General features: G+C 34.1%; 1 protein-coding gene and 1 long non-coding RNA gene across 20 annotated transcripts in view; both read right to left on the bottom strand.

The window, feature by feature from the left end:
* Positions 1–18599, bottom strand: part of stxbp5l (syntaxin binding protein 5L) — a 231424-nt gene that overhangs the window by 176516 nt on the left and 36309 nt on the right.
* Positions 4846–12638, bottom strand: LOC147842395 (uncharacterized). Its single transcript, XR_015499615.1, has 3 exons — positions 8835–12638; positions 8598–8778; positions 4846–5158 (listed from the first exon to the last, which is right to left on the bottom strand). It is a non-coding gene; the product is annotated as an uncharacterized LOC147842395 (long non-coding RNA).

Genomic DNA, 18599 nt, shown 5'->3' on the forward strand with positions numbered 1-18599 from the left:
TTGTATGAAAAAGATTGTACGAATTTATATGAAATAGCCACTAAATCAAAAAGTTCCGAATTGCCGTGAGGTTGTGTTGAATTTAATTGTCCCTTGCAGGATTAATACAATTGGTTAACTGACACCAAAACTCGTAATAACAGAGAAAATAGACTGAAATAATAAATAAATTAAATGATTTACTTTTTCTGTCTTTAATATCTGTTTGTTTCACTCACTCTGTCTGTTGGCTGCTTTAGTGAAATTTTGCGGAATGAAAATCCTGCCGCAATTCCCAACAGAACACATCTATCAATCTTTCACTAGCACTCTTTCCACTCTAATCAGTGCAGGAATCAAAATCTAACATTATCTAAAAGGCCAAGCATATTTAAATGACAGGCATGTCCCTCGTTCAAGGGCAATCACTAATTATAATGATGGCGATAATAGAAGAACAGATGACTGATTGCACAAAAAATACAAAAATACTGAAATAGGGAAAAGGACAATGGATAATAGCCTAGTGCTGGAGATTTCTTTCTATCACCGCAACCCTCATTTTAGATAAAATAACCACCTGCTGCTCTGCTGCTGTGGGAGTGAAAATGCATATGGCAGAAATTAGCATCTTCTTTCAGGTAAATGCATTTGTGTTTGTGTATGTGTGTTTAAGTGCGCTGTATGGCTCCTGAATAGGAATTTAGGGTATTGTTATAGTGACAACACCAATGATAGTCTTTGTTGTCATTTCCTTACCCTTATGTTACAGATTCATATGACTTATGTACTTGGAGGGAAAAAAAGTGCTATTTTCAAATAACAAAAGCTGACAGGCAGTATTTATATGTGCATTTAAAGTTGTCACTAGGGTGGTACCTTTTCAAAAGGTACACATTTGTACTTAAAGAGTTCATATTGGTACCACAAAAGTATATACTAGTACCTAAAAATATTAAAAGAAACACTTTTGAACTTTTAAGGTACAAATATGTACCTTTGAGGAATTAATATGGACCGTTTAAATACAAATTTGTACCTTTTAAACAGGTATCAGCCCAGTGACAGCTCGCATACCTTTATTTCTGAGAGGGCAGTGGAATTATAGTGTGGATGGAGATGAGCTTCATACAATGCGAGTCTGTTCAGTTGATACAAATTTACATTTTAAAATGTGTGAATGAATTATTGATTAGAAAACACTCCTGCCACATTTATGTTTAGGCAAACTATATCCTTAATGCATTATTTGTGATATACAAGGAAGTTAAATGGGCACACACACAAACACACATACACACTAAATGCTAGCGGCCTTTCACTTCAGTTCCGCTCATTCATCTATTCAATCATCTCTTTCTTTTGATTCCATTTCCCTTCTCTCTATCTCTCCATTACTCCCATTAGTCTTTTCTTTAATCTGCTTGTGATATGGGTCAAGTATATAAATGCACAAACAAACACAGGGCTAAAAACAGACGTTTAGTGCTACAAGACAGCAAAATGAAAATAAAATGAAAGCAAAGCAACATTTGTAGTGTATTTTAGCAACACACACACACACACACACACACACAAAATGAAAATATGTGACAAATCTAACAAATCAGTGTAACATATTTTTCCACAATGTTAGGTCAGTTATCAGAAATATCTATATACTATTAAGTCAACAATTACTTGTATTTTTTTCTTTAAACCAAATAACTTTTCATCTCATTGGCATTGCATTGATATATAAAGTTGTTTCATGTTTTGTTGAGTTTTTAACTTAAAAACACAAAACACCTCAACTTAGAAATGGGTGGAAATGAAAAGTGAAAAAAATAAATGTTTTTTGCCCTTTTATTTACACAACAATGACATAACAGAGGCTGAAAACTCCAACTTTTTAAAGCTATAGATGCAACAAATATTTTAAAATGGTGTATTAATTATATTAAAAGGGGTGATGCACTACTTTATCATATTTTAAACTTTAGTTGATGTGTAATGTAGCTGTGTGAACATAAACAACATCTCTGAATGTAAGACATTTAAAGTTCAATGCAAAGGGAGACATTGGCTTTTACATAGTTAGCTTAGCAAAGTCTACAGCGAACAAAGTTTGGGGACTACAAAAAAATACATCTGGGCTAGTGAGATCATATGGGTTGTGTGATCATAGGGATCATTTGGTTATGCCACGCGCATACACCCTGCGCAACAAAGGGGTGTGGCCAGAGGCGCTGTAATGCTGTAATGTAGCAGAGAAAGCTAAAATGCCATCCAAAAGCTGCTATTTTCACAGAGCTTGTTCTGTTTCTGTATTTGGGCTTCCAAAAGTAACAACACAAAGAGAACAGCGCTTACTATTTATTTTAATTATGCTCCAAAGAATTTTAAAAAGTATATAGCTACTGTATCATTTGACAAAGGAGAGCTTCCAGAATCTCCCCCATATTCAGTTAAAACTCCTCCAACCGACAAAGCTGTGGATTGTGAGCCACATCTCAAATAACGAACTCGTAAAAGAAACGTCTCATATTACCTACACATGCTTAGAACCCGAATATATAAGAAAGACACTTGTCAGATGTTATTTTAGAGAGCAGGCATGAGGCTCAGCTGTGTCCTGTGTCATTTTCTGTCTAAATCATGCACAAACTGATACTACTAAGAGCTACTTGCACTGACATTGTTTACACTGCACAAAAGCGCATGCTTATAGAGGTGTGACGCTGTTTCTGGTGACATGGAGCCAATTTGCAAATCAGCACATTATGTTAGCCGACCAATCAGAGCCTCTTGAGGGCGGGCTTACAGAGGAACTAGGAAATATGAATGTGGTTTTCATGTAAGCTAAGTAGCAGTATATAATCAAAGTAAGATATATGAAAAACAATCCTGATTTTCTACAAATAAAGGATGAGCTTTGTTTCTTATAAACACAACCGAACCTTAGAAATACACTCTGGACCACCCCATTAATAAAAATGTATCTAATTATTATTTATTTTGAACTCAAGAGTATGTGAACTTGTAAACATGGTCACATCAGTACTGTAGTGTATAAACATTAGATCACATGTTCAGTCTTGTCATAATGTGCACAGATGAATACATGATACAGCTTTTTTTGTCATTTTCATAGATTTGTGTTAACAGGAATAGTTTTGACTGTTTGACTGAAAACATATTTTAAATTTCAGCAATCTTTTCAACAATTCAAAGGAAAAGCAATCAGTTTTTTATACACGTTTGTATCAAAAATATACCCTGAATGTGTCTAAGCAATGGTTAGACTGGTAGTGCCGGAAAACTACAAAACACTACAGAGAAAATCAAGTCATTTTTGCAGTTAAAGAATTAAACAAAAAGATAACTTTAATTTGAATAATGTCTCGGTTACGAATACAGCCCTCGTTTCCCAAGGAACTGACATGGTAAATAGGATTACAGAAAAAGGGATTTGCTTTAATGATTACTGGACATAACTCATAGTGACTGACTGAAAAGAACCTAAAATAATGCAAAGGCAAAACTAAATATGTCAATAACAGAGAAAATATGGCAGGTTATATGGCAGACATACCCAAATAAATTAGCAAAACAAATTTATGAGAAGGCTAAAGAAGAACACACAGTACTCTTGTATTTCCCAGTATCATTCTGCACACATGTCTTCTCTTTCTCCTGCTCTGTTCATCCTTCTGTTGATCTGGAGCTCCTGGAAGGCAATCAGGGATGCCCGACTCCTGAGGATATCGATTGAGCTCTGGCCCACGTGTGTCTGTGTGAGATCTGATCCTGATTCTGTGTTTCTGACTCTCATGGGGCCAAATCTGTGTGGACAGAATGTTTAGCGTCTGCTTAAAGGGACAGTTCAACCCCCATCATTTACTATGAAGGCTCCACAATAGTGCTCTAGACTCTATTGCACTGTTTATATGAAGGTCACCCTTATAATCAAACAGGGGTTTACAGTCTTAAAACACCTTAGAATGACCTTTTTTAAGCTTTATTTAGCCTTTTATTCTCCTCAGTGAAAGAGATATGTGCTTCAGGGTAGCCAGAAAGCAATATAACGGGTTGCACAATTGACCAGTAAACAAATAATGCTACTTCAGGAGCATTATAATCTCCAAAGAGACAGTCACTGCAAGAACTAGGTATTGACCAAGACGAGCTGTATTTGTTATTTTTATTGCTGGTGCTGTATTTTTAGAGAGAAGAATGACCTTGAAATTTTACTTAAAAGATTAATACAATTTTAAAGGCTTTTGAAAAGACATGATTTTCTAAAAAAAAAAAAAAGCCTTTTAAACGGGAAAAATAAGGAACTTTTTATCTGCTGTCAAGATAAAATATTCAGTTTATAGTAAAGTATAGTCCTGCTTTTATATATACGTATGTATGTAATATGTGTGTAATGTAAAAGGTTACCAGTCTTTCATGGACACCAAATTCAAAGACTTTCAAGGACTTTTAAAATCACTAATATTTTAAATTGAGCACCTTTATAATTCACACCCCCAGCATATGTAGTGCCATGAAAGTCCTTCCTGAGTTTATATTTCACTTACATTTAATATTAACATTAAAATGTCAGGAACTTTAATACAGTTTAATACAATTTAATTTTATACTGGCAATATTTCAACGCATTTTCTAAAGTATTGATAAAATGCATTCCTTGCCATAGTAAGTAGCTGGTCCTAGGTTGTGGAATGCTCTGTCCCTCTTCATTAGATCGGTTTCATCCCTGTCTGTTTTTAAATCTAGGTTGAAAACTTACCTTTTTGATTTGGCATTTTATCAGTAAAAATTGTCTGCTTTAACTATAATTTTATAACTTTTATATTTATATTTGTTTTTTTCTGTTTTGATTTGTACTGTGCAGCACATTGGTTAACCTCTGGTTTTGTTAAATAGTGATATATAAGTAAAATTGAGATTGATATTGACTTTGACACAGTTTATGTTCATTTATTCATTAATCTTTTTTTCGGCTTAATCCCTTTATTATTGTCGGGTCACCACAGAGGAAATGAACAGCCAACTTAACCAGCGCATGTTTTATACATGGGATGCCTTTCCAGCTGCAACCCATCACTGAAAAACACCCATACACTCACATTCACATTCATGCACCATGAACAATTTAGCTTACCCAATTCACTTAGAGCATGTCTTTGGACTGTGGGGAAAACCGGAGCACACGGATGAAACCCATAGTTCATTATAGGATTGAAATTTAAGATTTTCAAATTAGGAAAATTTTTTTTTGTTCAGGCTTTAAAATCTGCACGGTACAGTTGTTAAAATAACACCATTAAATTTAAATTCAAGCATTTTCAGGGACCTATGTTTGTTTTTAAGTTCCTTCCTGGCCTTGAATTTATATATCATAAAATGAAGTACTTTCAAGAAGCGTGGAAACCCTGAATGTATTAGTTGCCAACTGTTATAAAATATACTGTGTCAATATGTCCCAGCCAGCACTGCTTAATTTATAAACTGTAATACTAACTAAAACTAGGAGTGTCATTATATGTCAGCTATTTCAATAAAAGTAGTATTTATGGTAATTAGGGATGAATAAATATTTCAGTTCAGTCATTTAAATCTAAAAATATTTAAAATAAAATGTAAAAGATAATACAATTAAATAAAATGATAAAATGTAAATAGTAATAATAATAATAATTAAATACATAAAAATAACATTAAATAAATAAAAAATATATTAAAATGAAAAAAAATTAAAGATTATTTTTAAATAAATTAAAAAGGAATATTTATTTTTATTCAATTAATAAAGAATACATTATCCAGTACTGGGTTGCAGCTGTAAGGGCATCTGCTGAATAAAAAATATGCTGGATAAGTTGGTGGTTCATTCCTCTGTAGCAACCCCTGATAAATAAAAGAACTAAGCTGAAGGAAAATGAATGAATGAATGAATGAATGAATGAATGAATGAAGATTAAAATTTGATTTAATTTAATTTAATTTAATTTAATTTAATTTAATTTAATTTAATTTAATTTAATTTAATTTAATTTAATTTAATAAATAAATAAATAAATAAATAAATAAATAAATAAATAAATAAATGAATGAATGAATGAATGAATGAATAAGTGGGCGGCACAGTCACACAAATAAAATAAAATAAAATAAAATAAAATAAAATAAAATAAAATACAATAAAGTAAAATAAAATAAAATAAAGGGCGACACAGTGGCTCAGTGGTTAGGTTAAGGTTGCTGGTTCGAGTCCTAGCTGGGTCAGTTTGAATTTTCCCCCACAGTCTAAAGACACGTGATAAGGGTGAATTAAATAAACTAAGTATGTGTAAGGTGTATGGATGTTTCCCAGTACTGGGTTGCAGCTGGAAGGGCATCCACTATATAAAACACATACTGGATAAGTTGGTGGTTCATTTCGTTGTGGTGACCTGATGAATAAAAGGACTAAGCAGAAATAAAATAAAATAAAATAAAATAAAATAAAATAAAATAAAATAAAATAAAATAAAATAAAATAAAATAAAAATAAAAAAACCTATTAGTCCTTAAATAAACTGCAGTCAACAACCTATGCTTGCAATTTTGCACACATACAAGAAACAAGAAATTGAACATGATATAAGGCCCCAATGTACTCACAGTAAGGATCGTTTCCATTCCTCACTTAGTACTAAAAAGGATTTAAAAACACCTTCACATCAAAATCAAGTTAATGAAAGTCCCAATGCTGTCTGAGCTGCTGAGAGCGATGTTTAGATGAATATGTAAGTACGCTCTGCGCTTTTCTCCAATGAGCCACTGAAGAAGCTTTTATTCTATTTGTAGAAGCGCAGGAATGTTCGCCTCACTGTGAATACACTTGAGAGCTGGGTGTGCGCGTGTATGTGTGTGTGCATACATTCACATGCCAGTCAGTCAGTCATTTCTTTCCCTCCATCAATCTTTTGATCTGCTCTTCAACCTCTCCACCTCCACACTCATCAAGCCCATAGGCCTTTCTTTCAGTCGCTCTAATTGCAATCATTTCAGCACAATGACCGAATAACGCCATTTATCTCTCTTTTCCATCCTTGCCTCGACGCCAGCCCACCCCCAGACTCCCTCAATCCGTCTAACAATCAGCCAATCAACAGCCGACAAAACTTGACCACTCCATCAAAGCGAGATCAGGTCAAGGGGGCAGTTTACATGCATTACACGCACATCAAAAATCAACATACCATCCACACACACACTTTAACACATTACAAACACATCACATAATACACCAAAGCAATTTGTATGCTGGTTAACTGAAGCCTGAAAGGACAGCAGCCTCAAGGACACACAAACATAATCCAAATATTATCTTAATTAAGTAAAGAATGAAAGGCCTTACACACATGTTAATCGCACATGACTGACCTTTCTACTCCGCTGCTTTGAATATCTCTACAGCCTTTCGTTATATTTATAACTAGAAGAAAAATATCCCCAAACAAATTAATAAATAAATTAGGTTTCGCTTAACCAGATGTTCCCAGATGGACGGTAGAAACTGAAAACCCCTTCACTGTGTGGTGCAGTCAACAGTCCTCAGGGAAATGATTTAACAAACAAACTGTACTAAATAATGGTTTAATAAAAATGTTAAAATGCAAAAGGGAAAATGTTATTAACCAAAAATGATAATGTAAAATAGTGTAGAAACAACAGAAGTCAATGGAGAGTTCATATGCCATGACAAAAAACAAATTCATTTAAACATTGGTGCAGTATACAATTGTTAAGTCTTCACTAGGCTTACACGAAATCTGCACACACAGAAATCCACAGATTTCCACAGATTTTTAGCCCATCATTGAGTTTATGTTTACTTGTGTAAATGTGTGTACATTTTTATTCATTCAGTTTTTTAATTCATTTCACTAATATTATTGTGCTATAATAATAGTAATATGAAAATGTTCATATGATTTATTTACAATACAGTTTTTAAAGTAATATTTTCCATCTTTTAGTAGATATGCATTTTGAACATTAAATAAAAGTAAAAAATGCATTGTTGTTTATTTTATATATTATGTTTTTTAGTTATGACTCCTAAAATCCTTTCGCGTAATTCCACAGATTTTAAAAATTTCTGAGCAGAAATAACAAAAAAATGTCCACAGATTCTGCCTGACCACAGTCATGACATGAAATAATGTTTCCATGCCAAGCCGCCACTTATATGAATTAAGAAAATATTCGTTTATGACCACTTTTTTAACATATCACACATTATAGTGAGTTTTATAACATTTCTAACCAAAACTGGGCATTGCCTGTGTCCTTACAGGTCAGTTAATCCAATAAAAACTAATATTCAGGGTCATTAAAAATGAATAAATGTTTCAGTGCAGCCCTTTAAATCTAAAATAAAATAAAATAACATAAAATAAAATAAAACTAGGGCGTCATGGTGGCGCAGTAGTTAGCACGATTGCCTCACAGCAAGAAGGTCGCTGGTTCGAGCCTCGGCTGGGTCAGTGGGCATTTCTGTGTGGAGTTTGCATGTCCTCCCTGTGTTTCCAAGGGTTTCCTCCCTTCGTGTGCTCCGGTTTCCCCCACAGCCCAAAGACATGTGGTATAGGTGAATTGGGTAGGCTAAATTACCCGTAGTGTTTGTGTGTGAATGAGAGTGTTTAGGATAAGTTGACATTTCATTCAGCTGTGGCGACACCGTATTAATAAAGGGACTAAGCCGAAAAGAAAATTAATGACTAAACTAAACTAAACTAAACTAAACTAAACTAAACTAAACTAAACTAAACTAAACTAAACTAAACTAAATTAAACTAAACTAAACTAAATTAAACTAAACTAAAATTAAATAATTTCCCTATATTCATAATTAAAAGAAAAATATCCAAAAATAAGGTTTTGCTAAACTAAAAGTTTTAAGAGTGATGGTAAAAACTGAAATTTCCTTCACTGTGTGGTGCATAATTTGATTTAATAAACAAGCTGTACTAATTTATGTTAAAAATAAATGTAAGAATGCAGAGGAGAAAATATAATTAACTAAAAAAAACACTGTGTAAAAAACATCAGAAGTCAAAGTGTATTTGCCATGACAGAAAAACAAAAACACAAATTTGTAAAGGTGTGTGTGCGTGTGTGTGTGTGTGTGTGTGTGTTATGTATCTTGTTGCAGCCATAAAATGTTCATTAATTTAATTAGCAGCATTCACTATAAATCAGTTTAAATCAGATGCAATTAAGCTCTCTGCATGGGTCTCTCACTACAGTCTGAATGTGTGTAATCGTGGGCATATGGCTCACGTCCACAACTCAAGGATTTGCTAACAGGATGAAAACTGATGATCATTAAACTATTTGCAAACTAAATTGTGATTGTGTTCTCTTCCTTGTTTAGCAATGTAATTCTCAGTTTTTCTTGTTTATGGGTTATCATTTCAATTCAGGTGACTGAAAGCAAATGTGTATTATTTGCAGAATCAAAGCCTAAAATCTAAACTTTACTGATTGTACCCAATACTTATTTCATAATGCTGCACTTACTGTACATCTCCTTCAGAAATTCTACTTTAATGTAAAGTAAATAGTAAAACATTTTCAAAAATTTGCATATAATATTATTTTTGTAGACTAAGAAGTAACTATGTTTTTCCACAAGTTGGCACTAACAATAATTGTGTTGTCTTTTTTGCCATTTAGTGTCTGCATGTATAATAACAAACTGATTCTGCTAATGAGAAACTTGCTGGGTTGAATCTCTCATTCTATATTTCAATCTATATATGTAATCTGGGTCTTCATGACGAGTGACATCGCCATGTCTCAAATACTGCACTTGGGTTCACATTTTTGTGGAGTAAGCTTGCAATAGAATGCCTTGTAGTAGTCTGCATCAGTGCAGGCTCAGCAAATTTACAGCGTGGAGACAGTGGCTATAAAGGGGAATCAGAAGCCTGAGGTCTCATAGACGTCACTAACACAAGTCATCACAAGACTGTAAGACTGCAAGTGCACATTTAGTGCCCCATTTGGCACAGGGACACTGTACTGCATGGTAGAGATGCATAAGCGTGAAGTCTAACCTACATTTCAGCCTGTCCTGACCTAGAATCACAAACTAAGAAACTGTATATCGCCCAGCCACATTTTGTTCTGATGTCCAAGAGTATGTATAAATCTGAAATACACAACCATTCAACGAAGTGTCTTATCCTCATCTACTGTAAATTTACTTGATTAAAAATATATTTAAAAAGCAATATTATTATCAATGGCTATATATTTCTTTCTACTGATAAAAAAAATGCAGAGAAATGCACCTAAACTGCAAAAATGAGTTTTTTACTTAAAGTTTTTATCTTGTTCTAGTTAAAATATCTAAACATTCTGGAACCAAAAAGCATTTTCATGACAAGACAAAATATTGTCTTGTTTTCAAAAATAATGTCAAAATTAGGTGAGTTTTTCCCTAAAATGAGCAAAATATTCTGCCAATGAGGTAAGCAAAATAATAGTAAATTCTCTACAAAATAAGTTTTGTTTCCTTACACCATGTACAGATTATTTAGCTTGTTTTATGCTTCTTCATTTAAGAATTTTTAGATATTTTGACTAGAAACTAGGGATGCACAATATTTCGATAGCCATATCGATAGTGGCCGATAAATGCTATTTTTAATGTTATCGTTATTGGTCTAATATCAAAATTTGGTGGAAATTTTTAAGCCAAAAGATTTTGTAATTGTACAGAACCGCTTGCCTGCATGGGGCATGCGTGGGTCGAACTTGCTAAAACTTGTCCGACAGCATAGTTTCCAGTTCGGCTGCATTATAACAGAACTTTCCATTGTTTATTCCTTCAAAGTCCGTCCTTTATTTGTATGGTATTGCGTTAATAACTCAGTAAGTAACCATATTCCTCATCATTGTAGATATGTTCCATTCAGTGTAATTTTGTATTTTGGTTTAAATAGCCTCAAGAAAGCTATTAAATGTGTAAACAACAGGGATGCACACATGCTAAACAACTCATTGGGTTGTTTGTAATCTAATATGATTTGTGTTTACTTGTTTGTTAATTAAATCCCATTTTGTTATTTAACATATTATTTTTATGCAACAGTCAAGTTGCATGTTAATTTGCAATGCAAAAAAAAAAAAAGAAATAATTTATTTTTGGCATGCTGCTTTATGTGAAATCGTCAACATAGGTCTACAGTACATAATCACCTTGCAATTTTGAAACCGGGTAGGCCATTCAGTTCAAAAGATCAGTTCAAACTTTTATGAAGTTTTTAAAATAAAATCAGTTGTTCACTGTAAAAAGAATATAACATTTTAATATATTTATATTTATCGGCTAATGAATTGGTTATCGGCCTCCAAATCTTAAGAGTTATTGGTGCATCACTACTAGAAATGAGGAATAAGAAATTTTTGCTTGCAGTGAAAAATCAATTAATTAATACATTAATTGTACATGCAAATAAAAGAACAACTGTACGGGTTGTGCGATTAACTGAAATAGTATCAAAATCACTATTTGAACATGCACAATTTCTAAATTGCCTTACAGTTCCAATAATTATCCTGCAGTATGTTATTTGAATCAATCACAGCAAGCCTAAACAGAGCGCGAGAAAAGGAGACTGAGCTTAATGACAAATAGCCTGCATAAACAGGGATGAGGAGTTCAGCACAGGAAGACTTGATACCCCAAAACCCAACATCTGTGGTGTGGGATTGCTTTGCAAACAGAAAGGCTGATGTATCGTAGAACCAGTACATTTGTAAGACCTGTCAGTCACATATTGCGTCTAAAAGCATGTGGAAAGCACGAGGTGCATCACTTCCTTAGAATTTTCAACGCTCTTTGCACTTGTGCTCCTTTGTCGTTTTCCGTTTTCTCAGAGAATGACAAACTAACAAAACATTGCTTCAGCTCCGATACAAATTTTATTTATGGAGAATATTAAAAAGCACTGGGTGTTTGGGTGTCCTGTGTTTGACTGTGGTAATTACTTTACAGATTTGGGCATATTCCATTCAAAGTATGAAGCTGATTGGTTAGTTCTTGTGATGCACTATTATGATGTTTTCAACTAGATGCGCCTGAGATATGCAAGCACGTCACTCCCAATATACGTGTGCAAGCCTCTATTGAAAATAATGAACTTGAAAAGACGTGATATGTAAATAGAGTGGCATTCTTTCGGCAATGCCACAAAGAGGTCTGTCATCTATGCATGGCAATGAAAAAAAAGTACACGCAACTACTTCTGATTAGGCATGGGCCAGTGTAAGATTCTGATGGTATGATTACCTCGGACAAATATATCACAGTTTCACGGTATTGTGATTGCTGCTCTGAAATATATATTTTTAATGTCTTAGTAAAAAAACAGCCTGATCTCACGAGGAAACGTAAGTATTTTACGTTTTGTCAGTTTAGTGGCTAATTCGTACGAAAATGTACGATTTTAAAAAGGAGGCGTGGCACCCAACCCCACACCTAACCCCAACTGTATAACAATTGGGTGATGAGCAAATTAGTATGAGCAAATACTAAATTGTACAAATTAGATTGTACGAATTCATACAAAGTAGACACTAAATCAAAAAGTTACGAATTGCCGTGAGATTGTGTTGTAAAAAACATGTTTTTTTCATTATGAAAAAATAGATTTTTCCATAACAAATAGAGTTCAATGTGGAAAAACAAGCTTTTTCCACATGCATTTATTTATTCTTTTTTTTTTTTTTTGGCTTAGTCTCTTTATTAATCAGGGGTCGCCACAGCAGAATGAACCGCCAACTTATCCAGCATAAGTTTTATACAGCGGACGCTCTTCCAGCCGCAATCCCATCACTGGGATTTTCTGTTTTCATGAGATTCAAAAACAATCCTCTGGAGATTATTTTCCCCAAATAAACTAACTTAGTTTGCATAAAATACAAACAAACATTTTTTTACATATATCGTAGGAACGGTTTAACAGAATATCTTTGTGGTTTGAAAACCTTGATTTTTCCAAATCACGGTAAACCTTGAAACCGGTTATCATCCCAAGCCTACTTCTGATATGTGGTCAAGCATAACATTGAAGACAGGAGTTTGACGGCACACACACAGCAAGAGAAAACTGGTGCAAAGATGTTATAAATATAAAGAGAGCCTGTAAAGAAGGGTGACATATTGTCAGCAGGAAAGATAGCAGCCGCGTGCTAACTATCATCGTCAGCGCTAAGATCTCAGCATTATTCACTGTCACTCTGACCACACGCACAAGACATCTGTCACTGCCTTGGTGTTGGTGCATGTTTCTGTGAGGCTGTGTTAGATGTGTTTGGATGAGCGCGCGAGTGTGTGTGAGCGTGTGTGTGTTTCGCCCATCATTCCGACATTAACTAGACAGAGGCTGCGGTGAACTCTAAACGTGCCCTGCCTGATAATGAAAACAGTTCCTGCTCTTTTACTCTCTCTCTCTCTCTCTCTCTCTCTCTCTCTCTCTCTCTCTCTCTTTCTCTCCCCCTCCAATAAAAATGAAACAGAAAAAGGGGGTTCAAAAATGATGCAGAAGGTAGCATGACTCCACCCATTTCTGCTTTGCCATCTCACCAAAATCCCCCCTCTCTCTGTATTTCCGCTAGTCCACTTTCATGAGAATCGACAGCTTATCACAGAGGAGAATTCTATTACCTGTTCTCATGTACTGTACGAGCTCACACACTCTCACACACCTACAAACTTAAAAGAGGAATGCACACTGAACTGGATTACATTTTTGAACACACACACATATTCTTTAGCACGCTCCTATTGGACAGTAATCCCTTCCTCACCTCCTGATCCAATAATCTTCAGTCCACAATGTACTAGTATCACAGTGCAAGCCAAAAAGATGGTGGACACAAATAAAGCCTAAAGGTGCACATTTAAAAAGACAATGTTTTGAAAGGAAAGAACTACAGAGAAAATTATTATTATTATTATTATTATTATTATTATTATTATTATTATTTTGATATGAACATCACAATTACACGGGACAACCAAATGCATTTGTTTAAGTGTTTTAGCAGACTTGCTAACTCTCAACACCTGTCTACAGGAGGCTTGACCTAAAAAAAAAATAAAATAGATCCATATACACTATTATAAACAATAAAACACACTATAAATACATGAACATTATAATTATTTACATAAAATTGCTATAGGGCAAAAGCAAAGGTGGCATGATAACCAAACTAATAGTAGACTATTTATGTACACTGCTGTTTTGTTTTTGACCACTTTTGAAGTACACTACTAAAAACATTTATATTACTTTCTAATTTTAGCCTAACAGGTAAATCATTCCAGAATTTGGTTTTCCTAACAGAGAAAACAAATTGACCAAAAGAGGTCTTATACTTTGGAACAAGACAGTAACCATTAGCAGTTGCAGTGACTGAGAGGACTGACGCCTACTGATGAGATCCAAAAACAGCATTGGAACATGATTAATTAATGATCATTTAAACATTTAAAAACTGATTTAACCCTCCTATTATCCTTAGGGTCAATTTGACATCATGTACACAACGTTGACTTTTTTGCTTCATATTGAATGACTTTTCCTAATTTAGTAGGGAAAACTTGGTAAACATAAAATTAACATGATATTATTTGTTAATGCCCTGTACACATTTTGTCACTTTGCTGTTTGCTAAAAGAAATTGTTACTATTTTCATGTTATAGCTAACAAAAATATATACCAATAAAAGTACAAAACTAATAAAGCAACAAAAATATTTATATACTTTTTCAATTTTAGGTTAAACAGTGAGTTTCCATGCTGATTTGTAAATGTGTCTAGTAATGCAATAGGTAATCTGTGTATAGCAGGCATAAAGGGTGTGTGTGGGGGGGGGGGGGGGGGGGTGTTAAGGAGTCAACAAAGACATAAATTACCTGACACTAACTTTTTGGCTAAAAAAATATTTATATTTTGGAGCTTTTAAATTGCTGAGGTCAAATTGACCCCAATGGAGAAAAGGTGTAAGCAGATTTTAAGAGGGTTAAGATAACATAAAACCTCACAATGATGCCATCGCATAGGCTTTAAGTCCATAATTTTACTCTGGACATAATTTGCATAATGTTTCATTTTAATATTCATTTGAATTACTTATTTATTTATTTATTTTTATTTAACTGCTTTTAAACAGTTTATATGGGCTGAATTTAAACAAACTTATTAAATTTAGTAATGTTCAACCTAATTTGTTTCTTTAAATTCAGCCCATAAATTGTTTGCAACCAGTTTCCCTAAAAACATCTGGTAAATCCAATTAAACATTTTTTTCAGTGTATTACCCTTCATCGTGCAACTCTCCACAAATTAGTATGCAATGCCAGTGAATTAGAATTGACCGGCTTTCTCGAAAACTCATGAGCCATGCAGATAATGAACTTTTAGTGGTGTTAGTTGAAAGATTAATAGTGTACAAGTGCAATGAAATCAATTACTTGCTTCGATCAATAATCAGTCACTCAAATATCGAACTTATTTCACAATACTGGATGAAATGTTATTTAGATATCTGTACTACAAACAAAAAAGATCTACTTTATGTGCTAGTTGGTAAGTGCTCCTGTGATCTGATGAACTGTGGCACATCTTCCATCCATACACACAGAACACACAGAAGCATATGCAGTTGTCGAGGTAACAAATAATAATAATACCAGGCCATTACAGCATCAAACACTATAAAAGTCAATAGGAGTCAGCATTCTTCAAAATATCTTCTTTTGTGTTTAACAGAAGAAAGAAACTCATAAAGAACTAAACTACATGAGGGAGAGATAACGATGAGCCAATTTTCAGTTTTGGGTGAACAATCCTTTTAAACATTTCCATTTAATTACAATTTATGGATCTCAACAGCATTCAAGAACAACCTACACCACTGGTATAAAGTCATTTGCGAAAAATATTTTCATTTATTATGCTTAAACTCAAGATATTTCAAGTGTGTTTGATTCTATAATACCACCTTCTCTTCACAACTACAGAATAACCTCATTGGATTAGCATGAGAATGATTGTTTGTCTTCCTTCACACAGCTTGTGCAGTAGGAAGACTGCAGTGAAGTGAATGCCACACCAATCTGAGTCCTGCATACTGCCAGCCTGCCAAGATCTGCATCACAACACACACACACACACACACACACACACACACAGAGATGACATCAACAAAACCACTTAATATGATGTGCCTCTTGCTTACATCAGCATGGTGCCTATTCTTATACACTGTACATACAGATGCAAGCGTATGTTTTACACCCGAGGGCTGTCTTTCTTTCATAAGCTCTAAAAAAGAGATGCCGTTTACCTCTTTTTACAAATCTTTATGAAATGAGCACAAATTCAAACTCATCAACGCACTTGTAGAGTATTCCCCTATAAAAATGATTTGCAGACAGTGTATGCAGTGAGTGCACAGAGAGCTTGATAATCAATAGTGCAGTGTGAATGTTTAACTTTGGACGCGCTCAATCAATACAGAGCTCTGTACAAGAACTAAATATACCATTCCGCCCAAAGTCAGAAAGAAAGAGCCAGAAACAAGCAAGGAAGGTGAGCAAAATGGCAACCTTAATCTGAAATAAACACATTGCGCCAAGAAGTGGGAATTCTATTTATTATTGTTGTTCATTTCAAACTCTGTAAGTAAATTTAGCCATAACAGCAATAATGAAGTATATTTAAAAACCCAGTGTGCTGTTTGGAAATGTTTTCTTCAAAAAGTCTCCCATAAAAGAGATTTAATCAAACAAAGCACTCTGACTAACATTCACAGCATATAATACATCTAGATCATTGTTCTGATAAGCGATGTCAGAATCTGACTCTGCCTCAAACTGAGAGTTTTATTAAATAATAATCTGTGCATTTGCTTTATAAGCATTGGAAAGTGAAAATGGGGATAACATTGTTGTGTTTAATAGACATCTAATAGACAACTAAACGTAGACAGCTTGGCTTTAACAAGGCAAAGCTTGGACTGTCAGTGAAAATCTAGTAGACATCTAAGAATAGTCCAAAAACTTGACTAGAGGTCAAATAGACAGATTAGACAGACTTTATATGTTTAGTCATTTATTTCTATTTATTTGATGACTAGTCTAGTTTTGGCCTATTTCTAGACTAGTTTTGGCCTTTTCCTAGACTTAGACTATTAGATTTTCACCGACAGCTCAAATTTAGCCTCAGTAACGACTAAGTTTAGATGTATATTAGACATCTAAAAAAATGCCTGAAAAATGCTTGCTGGGTAAGGTCTTTTCCAACACATGCATATGGTGTTTAGAAGTGGTATAGAAAATGGTGATTGTTTCATTTAATTTTATTTTGCTTTGTTTCGTTTTGTCTGTTTTCAGGCCTTAAATGTTGGGGGCATATAACATTTTATTTATTTGTTGTTGTTTCTTTTGTTGTTGTTGTTGTTGTTGTTGTTGTAATGGTTGATGTTGTTTTAAATTCAAAAGTTAGGCACAGTGTTAAGGAATAGCCATGTCAATAAAGGCCTTATAATATTCAGAAATTTGTTTTCTTTTCAGCTTAGTCCCTTTATAAATCCAGGGTCGCCACAGCAGAATGAACCGCCAACTCATCCAGCATATATTTTACGCAACGAATGCCCTTCCAGCTGCAACTCATTCACACACATACACTACAGACAATTTAGCTTACCCAATTCACCTACAGTATAGCGCACATCTTTGGACCTGTGAGTCCCGGAGGTTATTGGTTTTTTTGAAGAGAAGGAGCTACTCTCCCATTCTTTCTTCATTTTTCAGTTGAGATTACTTCAAACTTTGCATACAAATCAAATTTAAAAACACTTCATGGGATGTTTAAAGCAAGTTAACACATCCTAGTACATCTACAAAAGCAAAATAGCATCATAAAACCTCTTTAAAAGTGTTAACAGTGTTGTCAAATCATTGGAGTTTTAAAAGATTACCATTAACTGATTCACATTAAAGATTACTGATGAAGCCGGCACAGTGGCTTAGTACTGTGGCCTCAAAGAAAGAAGGTTCGAGTTGTGTTCACGTTGGTTTCCTCTAAAATAAATAAATAATGAAGTCTAAATATCATTGAAGATCAAATAGTAGGGCAAAATTATTGCAAAGTTGTGATGAAACTGCTAAACCAAAGAACTAAGTACTAAAATGTATAGTTGCAATCCTGTTACTTGTTAAACTGCTTCTTCTTTTATAATAGACCACTGAAAACAATCAGCAGACAGAGATAACTCCAAACAGAGTCAAAGCTGCTTCTTTTAATGTCATGTGATACAATGATGGACAGAAAAAAAAACCGTGGAGCAAAAACTCAGAATGAGCTCTGAATAGGATAGACAGACTGGGAGAGAGACAGGTCGAGTCATGCTTTTACAGTTAAGTAACACAGTCCATAGTTATCTACAGTAATGACAGCTCCATAATTAGCACAAAGCTAATTCACTGTGATGCAAAAATGGCTCACTATCTCTCTTTTCTCCTTCCTCCTTTTATCGCTTCATCTGTCTGGCACAT

The sequence above is a fragment of the Danio rerio genome, chromosome 9 (genome assembly GCF_052040795.2).
Source record: "Danio rerio strain M-AB ecotype USA chromosome 9, GRCz13ab, whole genome shotgun sequence".
Lineage (NCBI taxonomy): Eukaryota > Metazoa > Chordata > Actinopteri > Cypriniformes > Danionidae > Danio > Danio rerio.